The sequence below is a fragment of the Natator depressus genome, chromosome 8 (assembly GCF_965152275.1).
Source record: "Natator depressus isolate rNatDep1 chromosome 8, rNatDep2.hap1, whole genome shotgun sequence".
Lineage (NCBI taxonomy): Eukaryota > Metazoa > Chordata > Testudines > Cheloniidae > Natator > Natator depressus.
In genome coordinates, this window is record NC_134241.1 from 102,732,579 (window position 1) to 102,745,447 (window position 12,869).

General features: G+C 44.3%; 1 protein-coding gene across 5 annotated transcripts in view; it reads right to left on the reverse strand.

Annotated features, from left to right (window-relative positions):
* Positions 1–12,869, reverse strand: part of MAST2 (microtubule associated serine/threonine kinase 2) — a 379,580-nt gene that overhangs the window by 326,052 nt on the left and 40,659 nt on the right. The window contains exon 1 of one of the 5 annotated variants that reach the window (XM_074961829.1): positions 7,026–7,141. The exons of the other annotated variants lie outside the window; for them this stretch is intronic. The gene's annotated coding sequence lies outside the window, so the exon portion shown is untranslated. Of the gene's footprint in view, positions 1–7,025; positions 7,142–12,869 lie in introns of those variants that run through there. 5 annotated transcript variants of the gene reach the window in all.

The following is a 12,869-nucleotide window of genomic DNA, read 5'->3' on the forward strand; positions in this document are numbered from 1 at the left end:
AGGGGGATTGGAGGGAAGGCATACAGGAGTGGGGCCTCCCATTTCATTAGGAAGGCCTCTCCCAGAGAGTTCTGTCCCAGTTCCACTCAGGAGCAGTACTGAGGGCATTTGGCATTGTGGGTCATGGCGAAAAAAATCTATTGAGGGGAATCCCCATTGTCAGAATGCAGTTTGCAGAATTCATCAGTCCAGTTCCCACTCGTGCATCCGTGAGAAGTTCCTGCTGAGGTCATCTGCTGGGGCATTCTGGCTTCCAGGTAGGTAGAATGCTGTGATGTGTATTTTGTTGGAGATGCACCATTGCCAGAAATGAACTGCTTCACTGCAGAGCAGGTAAGGTTGGGCCCCTCCTTGGCGATTTATATAAAACAGTTGCCAAGTTCTCCGTGACAATCTGGCCAGTTTTGCTGCAGATCAGGGGGAGAAAGTGATGGCAGACATTTCCAACAACCCAGAGCTCCAGTAGATTTATGTGGAGGTTTGACTCCTCTCGAGACCAAAGGCCCTGGATGGCGTTGTCAGACAAGCGTGCCGCACATCCTATCAGAGAGGTATCCATGGTTATAGTGACTGATGGAGTTTCCTGTTGGAAGGGAACGCCTGAGCAGACATTTGTTTTGTCCACCATGTGAGCAAGTTTGTCACTCTGCTGGGCATTGTAAGCCATCTGTTGATTGAGTCTCTGTGAGGAATGTAGATCGTACGTAGCCAGATTTGTAGGCATCCCATATGCAGCCTAGCATGTTTTACAACAAACGTAGTAGCCAACAGGTGTCCGAGAAGTTGTAGGCACGTTCTGGCGGACGTTTGTGGGCTGTGTCTTACTGTCGACGTGTGCCCCTATAAAGTCCAGTTGTTGGATTGGGGTTGTGGAGGAAAAATCCCGGAGGCCTAAACTTCCCAAGTAGGCCTAAAACTTTGGTCAAGCTAACTGTGTGTGTAAAAGCATAAGAAGGGCTGAGGAAAATTCCATTGTGGGGCAGTTGCAACAGCACAGCTTAAGAAATGAAACCCTAACAGCTAAAAATTAGGAAAGACCCCTTAACTGCAAAGAACAACCTGTCAATAACAGGAAAAGCTTGTTTTGCTATATCCCAAATAAGGAAATCTACTGTTACAACTTGCATTATATGCCAAATAAGGGAAAATGCTGTTAAAGGAAGTATGCTCAACAAATTGTGGTTTTCAGCTATATAAACTCCTGTATTTTCTGCTGATGCAGAGCAGCTATGGCTGACTCTCCCTGTATACTTATACTTGAATAAAGCCTCAGGCAATTCTGATTTCAAACACAACGTGTAGTTAATTTTCCACCACAGGGTCAGGGTGGATTTCTGCAGGTTGATTTGTAACCCTAGGTTTGTAAATAGGGTTAAAGTGGTGTGAGTAGCGTGGACTGCTTTGGTCTCGGTGCTTTTAGCAGGCAGTCTTCTATCTTGGGGAATATGGTCACACCCTGCTTGCAAAGGTGTGCTGCTGCAACAGCTGGTACTTTGGAAAAATACCCTCGCAGCCATGGAGAGGCCAAAAAGAAGTACCTTGTATTGGTAATCCAATCGGATGCACAGAGTGAATCGTAGGAATCGCCTGTGCGCCAGGTGGATAGTGACATGAAAGTAAGTGTCCTGTAGGTCGAGGGTCAAGAGCCAATCTCCTTTCTCCAATGCCAAAATTATGGTTGCTAGGGTTACCATCTTGAAGCGTTGTGTTCTCACTAACTTGTTCAGTTTGCGGAAGTCCAGAATAGGCCTCCATCCGCCTGTTTTCTTCAGAATGAGAAAGTAATGTGAGTAAAACCCCTGACCCCCGTGCTGAACCGGTACTGGTTCCAAAGCACCTAACTGCAGGAGATGGTTTGTTTCCTGCTGTAATAGATACTCGTAAGATGGGTCCCTGAAGAGGAACGGGGAAGGGGGTGGGTAGGTGGAATAGAAAGAAAGGGGATGGAATAGCCCTTCTGTATAATTTCCAGAACCCACTTGCCTGAGGTGATGGTTCTCCAGACTGGGTAAAAGGGTGTAAGGCGGGCCCCATATGCGCTGGAAATTAGAGGGGACTCTGGAATCGGAGAATGTGGGGTTCTCGTGTCCTCGACCAACACTTCAAAACGTTTGCCTAGAAATGGGTGGCTGAGACATAGGAGACTGCTCCTGCGTCCGACGGCGTCTCGTCTGGGGCTGCTTGTGGCGTTGGTCATAATGTCGTTGAGGCTGGGTGTATGGGGCAGGACGGAATCATTGGTTATAAAATCTGCCATTTCTTTTTGTTCGCAGGGACATAGATTCCGAGTGCCTTTAGTGTTGCACGGGAGTCCTTCAGGGTGTGTAAGAGACATCCGTGCTCTCTGCAAACAATTTTTGCCCCGCAAAAGGTAAGTCCTCTACAGTCGCCTGAACTTCCCTGGGGAAGCTGGAGAGATGGAGCCATGAAGCCCTCCGCATGACAACAGACGGGGTGATGGAGCGGGCTGCTGTGTCAGCAGAATCCAGAGAAGCCTGCAGGGCCGTTCTGGCGATGAGGAAACCTTCAGCTATATCAGCCTTATATTGTTCTTTTTTGTCAGTTGGGATGTGCTCAATAAAAGATGACATCTGAGAAAAAATGTTGTGTGTGTACTTGGCCAGTAACGCAGAATAGTTTGTTATGCGAAACTGGAGGGTCGCCGATAATAGGCTTTTCTGCCAAAGAGGTCTAGGCGTTTCCAGTCTTTATCACAGGGGGTGGTTTTGGTCTGATGTTGCTTCCCCCTTTGATTAACTTCCTTTACCACTACCAATGAGTTTGGGGTAGGGTGAGTAAATTTAAAAAAAATAAATAAATAAAAAACACTCAGCTCCTTTAGCTGGCACATAATACCTCTTGTCAGATCTCTTACAAGAAGGTGGAGCTGTGGCTGGCATCTGCCATATGATTTTTCCTGGGTCCATAATGGCAGCATTAATGGGTCTTGCTATCTTGGCTGACGGAGAAACTTGCAATATATCTGTCAGCTTATGTTGAGTCTCCGGTAGCTCAGCTAATGAGATGTCTAATGAATCAGCTACTCTTTTAAACAAATCCTGGAAGGATTTGAAGTCATCTCCCGATGTTGGGGGAGGCAGCATTATTATTTCGTCCAGAGGCGAAGACGAGATGTGGGTAGCGTGTCACGCTCTGGTCTGTCCGCGCATTCTTCTGCTTCATCCTCCAACAGTTCTGGGGAAGCTGAAGCAGATGGCGAAGGCGATCGCTATGTCCTGGACCTGTGTGGATTGGAGACCTGGATGTTCTGGGCTCTGTATAATGCCCAGGGGTCCCAGTATGCCCACTGCGGTGGGAGGGTCATGGAAGGGGGCACCCATTGTGGAGGTTGCCAACCTGCGCCCGCAAGGGTCCAGGTTTGGGAGAGGAGTTGAGAGGGGTGCCCATTCCTGTCTCCACTTCATCACTGGAAAGAGGAAGGGCCGAGAAAGCAGGTGTAGTGATAAAGCTTGGCCCTGACTTGGCTTAGGTACTATCGGTGCCAAAAAGCAAAGTTCCCAGGGTGGAAGTAATGAGGAGGTCCGCCTGTCTGACAAACTGTTGTGGTACCCGGAGGTTCAGTACTGGCAGTGGAAGCCAACTTAGGCTGGAAACGAGAGGGAGCGTTCTTGGTGCCGTAGACTTACCGTATTGTATTAGTGCAGCAGGCGACGCCATAGTTCTGTTCTGTGCCTGAGGCTTCTTAGGTTCCCTCGGTGCCAAGCTAGGAGGCTTAGTTTTTCTGCTGTGAGAACAAGACCGCACCGGGTCTTTCACTTTCCTGGACACGTCTGTACTGGAGCCTCGCAGTCCGGTGCTCTTGGTGTCATCGGTACCTGGGCACTTTTTGTGGTCGGAGATTGCTTTTTAGGAGGTGAATCACAGTGTGACGAAGAGTGAGAGTGCTTTTTGGGGGCTTTTTTAGAACCAGGGTCCTTAGCAGCCATTTTTGACAAGGACCCCCATATCCGAGGCAGTTGCAGGTGAGGACTGGCAAGGTGGTGTCGGGGACTCAGAGTCAGAGGGATCTCTCCAGCATTAAAAGTTTTAGTTGGAAGTCCCTAGCCTTCCTTGTCCTCACTGAGTTTCTTGCAGTGGGGACACTTTTGGGTAATGTGTCTCCCCCTCTGGCAATGGACACACTGCGCGTGGGCATCTGTCACTGGTACTGAAAGTCTGCAGGTAAGACAGCACTTGAAACTTGGAGAGGCAGGCTTTTCCAAGGCTAAGCTGAATAAAGAATGGGAATAGTCCCAGCCTAATGCCTCTTCAGCAACTGCCCACCTGAGTCAGGGAGGAAAACAACAAAATTTAATGGTAAACAGAACAAAAATGAAAGGAGAAATCAATAACGAGGGAAACAGCTGAGAAAGTAGCAGAGATTAGAGGAATATGAGAGCTGCGAAGGGCATTGCTCTCATTCTGACCGAAACCAGAGGTGGCAGAGAAGGAACTGGTTAACGGTTGGCTGTGTGCATAAGGTAACTACTCAGAGCGACGTGAAATGGCTGGTGCGCGTGGCCAACCAGGGCACTGCTACCACAAGTTACTGACTAAAAGCGCAGGGCACCAAGACAACAGAAGTGGAGCACCCACAGAGACACTCCTTGTAAAACTTTTTGTTCACAATATACTTAAATACCTTATTGTTCTAAACTCTTCTGGTCAAAGGTTTCTCCTTGTGTCCCTTGGCTTCCTTTATCAATTTTCTACAATTCCTAACTTCTGATTTATATTCATTAATATCTAGTTCTCCTTTCTTCCATTTGTTATATGTAAATTTCTTGGTTTTTACAGCTGCCTTCCCTTCCAAACCAGATTGTTTTTTTAACCATCATCCTTCCTCGATTGCTGGCTTGTGGCTTTTTGGGGATCTAGTAAGGTGGTCTTAAATGATGCCCAATCATCATGCACATTTTTCTGATTAAATTCTTCCTCCCAAATGATGTTACTCATAATTGCTTTCAAATTCCTGAATTTGGCCCTACTAAAGTACCAAATGAATATGTTAATGGTCTGGACCTTATACTATTTGCATATTGTAAATGTGACTGGTCATGATCACTTGTACCTAAGCTACCATTTAATTCTGTGATCAGTTCCTCTTTACGTGTTAGGACAAGGTCTAATATAGAATTCCATTGTGTTGGCTGCAGCACTTTTTGAGTTAGGAAACTGTCATTTATAATGTTAAGAAATTCTGCAACATGAGACTGTCAGCATATCACTCAAATTAAAATCCCCCACAATCACACAGGTTTTTTTTTTTTCCCCTGCACATTAAATAGGTGAGTAAGGAAGTAGTAATCCTGTTCCCTTGTGTGATTTGGTGGTCTATAGCAAACACCAACTGGTACCCCATCTTGTTCTTTATCTGATAGAATACTGATTCATAAGCATTCAAGATCATTTTCTTCCAAGTTATCTGTGACTGTGAAACACCACACACCCTCCCCTTTTGCCCACTCAATTTTTCCAAAATAGGTTATAAACATTAGTTTTAACATTCCAATCATGGGAATCATCCCTCCACATTTCTGTAATACTAACTAGATAGCATATATGCTCATAAAGGAGCAATTCCACTTCCTCTTCTGTTACCCAGGCTCCTAGCTTTGCTGTATAGGCAATTCAAGAATTTCTTCTCTTCATGTCCTTTGGTTCCTTGATTAATTTTGTTCTCAACCTCTCAATTTTGTGCTGAGTGCTCATATCTCCCCTCTTTTTACCCTCCCTTTTGCTACTAGTTTAACCCCTCCTGATTACTCTAAGCCAGCCTGTCTCTGAGAAGATTGGTCCCTCTTCTCAGAGACAGGCTGGCTTAGAGTAATCAGGAGGGGTATAGGACATCCAAACTCCCCCACAGAAGGTGGACCAATGTAATCAGGAGGGGTATAGGACATCCATGAGGTGTAGGACATCCAAACTCCCCCACAGAAGGTGGACCAATCTTCCACAAAAACAAAATCCTCCATCCTGCACCACTTACCTAGCCAGTCATTGACTTTCAGAAGCTTCTGCCTCCGGTCTTCCTTTGTGACAGGAACCACCTCAGAGAAAAGTGCTGAAGAATGTCCAAGCACTCTTTCAAGTTCCCTGCAATAATCTACTATCTGCAAGATACCCCGTCATGGATCTCTCATTAGTGCGAATATGAATCACCACCAATGGATCCTTGCCTGCAGGCTTCAAAAGCCTATCCGATCTTAAAGTCTTGTATCTTGGCTCCAGGAAGACACTATACTCTCCTTTTGCCCACTTGTCCCTTGCAGAATGTTTTCGATTTTTCTAAGCACTGAATCCCCAACAAGGATCATTTGTCTTCCTTGGATGGCTAGATTACTCTTCGTTGGCAAGTACGATTTTCTTACAGGTTGGGCCAAATTGCCATCCACACATCCTGTACCTCTCCCCACTACTCAAGATCCAGCAGGTCCAAAGGTATCTTCCATAGTTTCACTGCATTCCATACTAGGTCCTCAACAGGGAAACTCACAGCCACCCAAATTCTACGCTATCATGGAGACTAAAATACACTCCAACTTTCACAACTCTGTATTTGATTAATTGTTATGAGCAGACACTCATCTATTCTCTAACAGACTGAAAAAAACTTTTTATAAGCTTGACTATATACACGTTTGATTTTGACTCTCCCACACTATATAGCCAAACTCCAAATGATCTGCATGAAATCTCAAAGGGAGTTTTAAGTCAGGACAGACAGGACAGGACCCACACACTTTTAAGGAAAAGAAGTATAACAAAAGCAAAAGAGATGTTTGGAAGTTTAAGCTTATTTAACAGGACAACTATTGATAATGCTACAATTAAATACAATACACAACGGACAACACAACTTCTTTACTCCTTTTTATTGAAACAAGGAGTCCGGTGGCACCTTAAAGACTAACAAATTGATTTGGACATAAGCTTTCGTGGATTAAAAAACCACTTCTTCAGATGCATGGAGTGAAAATTACAGATGCAGCCATTATTATGACACATGAAGAGAAGGGAGTTACCTCACAAGTGGAGAGCCAGTGTTGACAGGGTCAATTCAATCAGGGTGGATGTAGTCCAATCCCAATAATTGATGAGGAGGTGTCAATTCCAGGAGAGGGAAAGTTGCTTCTGTAGTGAGCCAGCCACTTTCAGTCCCTATTCAAACCCAAATTAATGGTGTTAAACTTGCAAATGAATTTTAGTTCTGCAGTTTCTCTTTGAAGTCTGTTTCTGAAGTTTTTTTGTTCAAGTATGGCTACTTTTAAAAACTGTTATAGAATGTCCAGGAAGATTGAAATGTTCCCCTACTGGCTTTTGTATGTTACCATTCCTGATGTCCGATTTGTGTTCATTTATTCTTTTACGTAGATACTGTCCCATTTGGCCGATGTACATGGCAGAGGGGCACTGCTGGCACATGATGGCATATATCACATTGGTAGAGGTGCAGGTGAATGAGTCCCTGATGGTGTGGCTGATGTGGTTGGGTCCCCTAATGGTGTCGCTAGAGTAGATATGGGGACAGAGTAGGCAACGTGGTTTGTTACAGGGACTGGTTCCTGCATTAGTGTTTCTGTGGTGTGGTGGGTAGTTGCTGGTGAGTATTTGCTTCAGGTTGGGGGACTGTCTGTAAGCAAGGACTGGTCTGCCTCCCAAGGTCTGTGAGAGTGAGGGATCGTTTTCCAGGATAGGTTGTACATCGTCGATGTGCTGGAGAGGTTTTAGCTGGGGGCTGTATGTGATGGCCAGTGGTGTTATTTTCCTTGTTGGGCCTGTCCTGTAGTAGGTGACTTCTTTTTTATTGCAGCGGATGAGTCTTTGAAGGCATCTTAAAAATCAGTTCTCTTTCAGTTGGTCGAAATGGCTTAGTCCTTGACCTAGTGGGTGTTGGATAAACTTAAATCCTGTACAGTAGACATCTCAGGACAGATCAATATAAATAGTAAACTTGACTCAAGAATGTAACTAGACACACTATTGTTCAGAAGACTGAATTGTATCCCCAAAATTTCCACTTAAATTCTGGTTTCAGACTAGCCATGTTAATCTGTATCCACAAAAAGAAAAGGAGGACTTGTGGCACCTTAGAGACTAACAAATTTGAGCATAAGCTTTCGTGAGCTACAGCTCACTTCATCGGATGCATTCAGTGGGAAGATTTATATACACACAGAGCTCACGAAAGGTTGTTAGTCTCTAAGGTGCCAAAATTTGTTAGTCTCTAAGGTGCCACAAGTCCTCCTTTTCTTTTTCCACTTAAATTCTGCTACTCCTGTCAGATACATACATTTACAAAATTTCCCATGCTCACATATCTAACCTGCTTTAGGAAAAGGGAATAGACCTAGTCTTTTCCTAGCATTCCAGTAACTACACTAATAAGCAGCTCTTTAAATTAGCAGATTTCCAACAAAGAGGTACATTATACATTCCTCATCACCATTTGCAACACCTTCTGCAGTACTAATAAATTTTGTACTTTTTACAGTATGTCTCTTGGAGCTGTTTAAACTTCAGCTTTCAAAAAAGTTTGAAGAAAATCTGTTAAAGACTACATTCCTTACAAATTAAGTAACAATGATACATAACATGTCTTGCCTTTAAACCAGTCATATTTCTGATATATGGAATAGCATGACTTAATTAAGCTATAGTCAGAATTTATCTTTCAGAACTTTATGTTCCATCCATATTTGATTTGATCCATATTTTCCCTTTTTTGGCATAGACAGTGGGAGTGCAATGTCACTATTATTCATATTCCAAGAATCCCAAAACTGCTATGAGCAAATTCTCAAACATCTAGTATACTCTTATTTACAGTTCAAAAACAAGGAGGAGCCTGTAGTTTTACTACATTACATAAATATAGGACAACAAAAGCAAGGATTTGGAGACCTGGGTTCAAGCCCCCACTTTGCCACAGATTTCTTGTGTGACCTTGGGCACAGGATAGATCTATGCTTTAAAAAAATAATCAGATTTTTATTCAAATTACATGTTTTCAAAATTGACAACCTATAAGGCCTAAACTTAATAACTGAAAAATATAAAAAATATTCAAGCAGTGCAAGTTTACTGCCAAATTTTAAAATCAAACCACTCAAGTGGTGGAAATTACTGGGCTAATCATCTGGAACCGAAGTTTGCTGAAGTGCTAAATGAGCTTTTGACAGCAGTAGCCTCTTCTGCAGATGCAGAGAATATTTTCTTCATTTCAGTTTATTCAACTAATTCATTCAAAGTTAAGAAACAAATTGGGAGTTGAAAAAGCAGGAAAACTTGTTTTCTTCTTCCAATCTATAAACAAGAACTAGACAGGAAAGGATGAGCTATATTAGTTCTAAAGTCTTGAAGGACATGGCAACCAGAAACAAATCAGTTCAATCCACTAATTACAGATAATACTTATGTTTCAGAGTAACAGCCATGTTAGTCTGTATCTGCAAAAAGAAAAGGAGTACTTGCGGCACCTTAGAGACTAACTAGTTTATTTGAGCATAAGCTTTCGTGAGCTACAGCTCACTTCATCGGATGCATGCAGTGGAAAATACAGCAGGGAGATGTTATATACACAGAGAACATGAAACAATGGGTGTTACCATGCACACTGTAACGAGAGTGATCAAGTAAGGAGACGGGGAAAAAAAAACCTTTTGTAGTGATAATCAAGGTGGGCCATTTCCAGCAGTTGACAAGAATATGTGAGGAACAGTGCAGGGGAGAGGGTGGGGTAATAAACATGGGGAAATAGTTTTACTTTGTGTAATGACACATCCACTCCCAGTCTTTATTCAAGCCTAATGTAATGGTGTTCAGTTTGCAAATTAATTCCAATTCAGCAGTCTCTCGTTGGAATCTGTTTTTGAAGTTTTTTTGTTGAAGAATTGCAACTTAGGTCTGTAATCGACTGACCAGAGAGACTGAAGTGTTCTCCGACTGGTTTTTGAATGTTGTAATTCTTGACGTCCGATTTGTGTGCATTTATTCTTTTACAGAGAGACTGTCCGGTTTGGCCAATGTACATGGCAGAGGGGCACTGCTGGCACATGACGGGCTAATCATCTGGATGTACATTGGCCAAACCGGACAGTCTCTATGTAAAAGAATAAATGGACACAAATCAGACGTCAAGAATTATAACATTCAAAAACCAGTCGGAGAACACACATAACTGACATCTCATTTTAGCATAAGTGAGTAACATCTGAGAGGTGCCACCAATTTCCCACCCTGCCCCCAATAACAAAGGAGCCAAGTCCGAAGAGCCTAGCAGAGCCCATGCAGGGCACCAGTGCCCTACCAAAGCAGAGCCAATCCCAAACAGTCCAATGGGGAAATCAAGCTGAAGAAGCCCAGTGAGCATGCCCCATCATATTCTGAACATCTATTCCATCTACCGTAAGCAGCACCTCATTTTGGACACTCAGATGAGCAGAGCTCCTTTGTGGATGGAGCTTGGAAAAGTCCTGCAGGCATCTTTTTTTCCCCCAACTCAACCTCTCCAAGTGATTATCATGGTCTTCCATTTAAATAGCACCTTTAATCCAAATGGGTCCCAAAGTAGCTACGTTTTCTGATGATGCAAATTATAACAGATACTGAAAAGTAACTGAACTGAAATTCAACAGCAGGCTGAAGGGTACACTAATCAATTTAGGATCGGAAATTAATATGAATACTGTATCCAAATAGAATTGCGAAGGGAACAGAGTTGGCCAAACAATGAAAATGCCTTTCTTCAAAAAAATTCAAGTTTTTGGGAAAAAAATTGTCCCAAGCAAGGACAAAATACCAAAAATGTGAAAGTTTTCATAAACAAGGGATTTCAAGAAAAATTCCATTTCGGGAGAACCAAAACACAATTTTTCTGCTTCTCAACTGCACTACTAGAAGGCTCGTCAGTTTCACAACTGAAATTGAAAAGAACCTTTCAGTCCAGCTGAGGAGGGCACAGAGCCTGGCCTCTTAGCTTCTCCACTTCTTCCCAAGCTCTGGGAGACAGAGACAGAGAGCTGAGGGACTCAGCCTCTCCAACCCCAGAAATGCGGGAGAGGCCGGAAGGCTGAATACACAGGGTCTCTGCACCTCTGGCTCCCAGAGCTTGGGGAGAGGGGAGTCTGAGAACCAAGGAGTCAGCCTTGGCAGCCCTTCTAGAAAGCTTTTATCAATTTGCAGGAACGAAGTGAAACTGGCAAGAGCCTTCCATACCCTCTGTTGGAGAGGCACAAATCCAGGGTACTCAACCTCTGCTTCACCCGCAAAGCCTTGGGGGGCAGAGAGCCTGAGTGCTCATCTTTCCACCTCTATGCCTGTCTCCCTTAGCTAATCTGGAGGAAGGGAAGCTGTGCACCCGAGCTCTCTGCCTCCCAGAGGTGTGGTGGAGATTGACTGTGTTTACACTGCAATGTAAGCCTAAGGTTAGTGGGATTCAAGTCAGCTGACCCATGCTGGAAAACTCAGGGCCTGAGGGTCCTCACTGATTCTTAACCCTATGTGAAGAATTTTCTAACCCAGGCTCGAACCTGGGGCTCTGGCATCCACCCTGCAGCACGCAAACCTGAGAAAAGCAACCATATTGCAATCTCTCTAGTGCCCTCCTGAAAAAATCTCAGCTCTAGCCCTCTGACTTTGGTGCACAGTGGGATAGCTGTATTACCCACCCTGCATGTTATAAAAAGTTTGAACAGCCTCCCAACATAGCCTGCCTAGCAACATGGAGATCCCTCTTCAAGAAGTTCTCTTGTTTGCGCTTTCACCCGTGTCAGAAAACGGGTAGAGCTTCTGCAGGGTGCTGGTGGATATTTTGATGGCATTTGCTGACCCACCAAAGGGTCTGACAGAGCTTCGGATGGAGCAGGAGCTGGCAGAGAAGAAAGCACCCTGGCATGGCAGGCTCACAGTGGCTGATGTTGTTCATTACACTTGGAATAGCCACTAATACCCCCTATAATAGGCCAGCACTTCTGGAGCAGGGCCACAAGCACAGAGTGGTGGATCACATGATCTTGCAGACCTAGGACGGCCAGCAATGGGTCCAAAACTTTCACATGAAGAAAGGATTTCTGGAATTTTGTGAGCACCTTGCCCCAACCCTCCAGCATAAAGACACTCATGAGGCTACGCCTGCAGGTCCAGAAGCAGGTTACTATAGCCATCTGGAAGCCACTATCCCAGGCTGCTACAGATCCATTGCCAACCACTTTGGTGCTGGAAAGTTGATTGAGTAAAGCAGTGGCAGAGGTTTCAGAGGCAATCAGACATTTGGTTTACCCCAAGGTGGCAGGCAAAAAAGAATTCCAGAGGTAATTGCTGGCTTTCAGACAACAAGGTTTCCAAACTGCACCAGGGCCACTGATTGCAGTCATGTGCCCATAGTTGCCCTCCTCAAGGAACACGAGTACATAAACTGCAAAGGGTACTACTCCATAATTATGGAGGCACTCGTGGAGTAGAGGTCAATTTATTAATGTCAACATGGCCTGCACTGTGAAAGTTCACAATGCCAGGGCTTTTTGCCTATCAGGAATCTACATTTGTGGACAGCCTGGGACACTATTCCCACCAAATGACACTGTCCCCACCATTATTCTGGGGAACCCTGCATATCCCCTTGTGTCTTGGCTTATGAAACCATACCCAGATTTTAGAGGCCCTGGCAAAAGATAGTTTAATTACACTGAGCAGGTGTAGAATGGTTGTTGAATGTGCTCTGGGCAGATTGAAATCCCATAGGAGATGGCTACAGACACTTCTGAATGCCAATGGGTCATGAACGCTGTCCACATTACTGTGGCTTGCTGTGCTCATCACAATCTTTGTGAAGCCAGAGGTGAGCCATTTCCCCTTGAATGGACCTATGA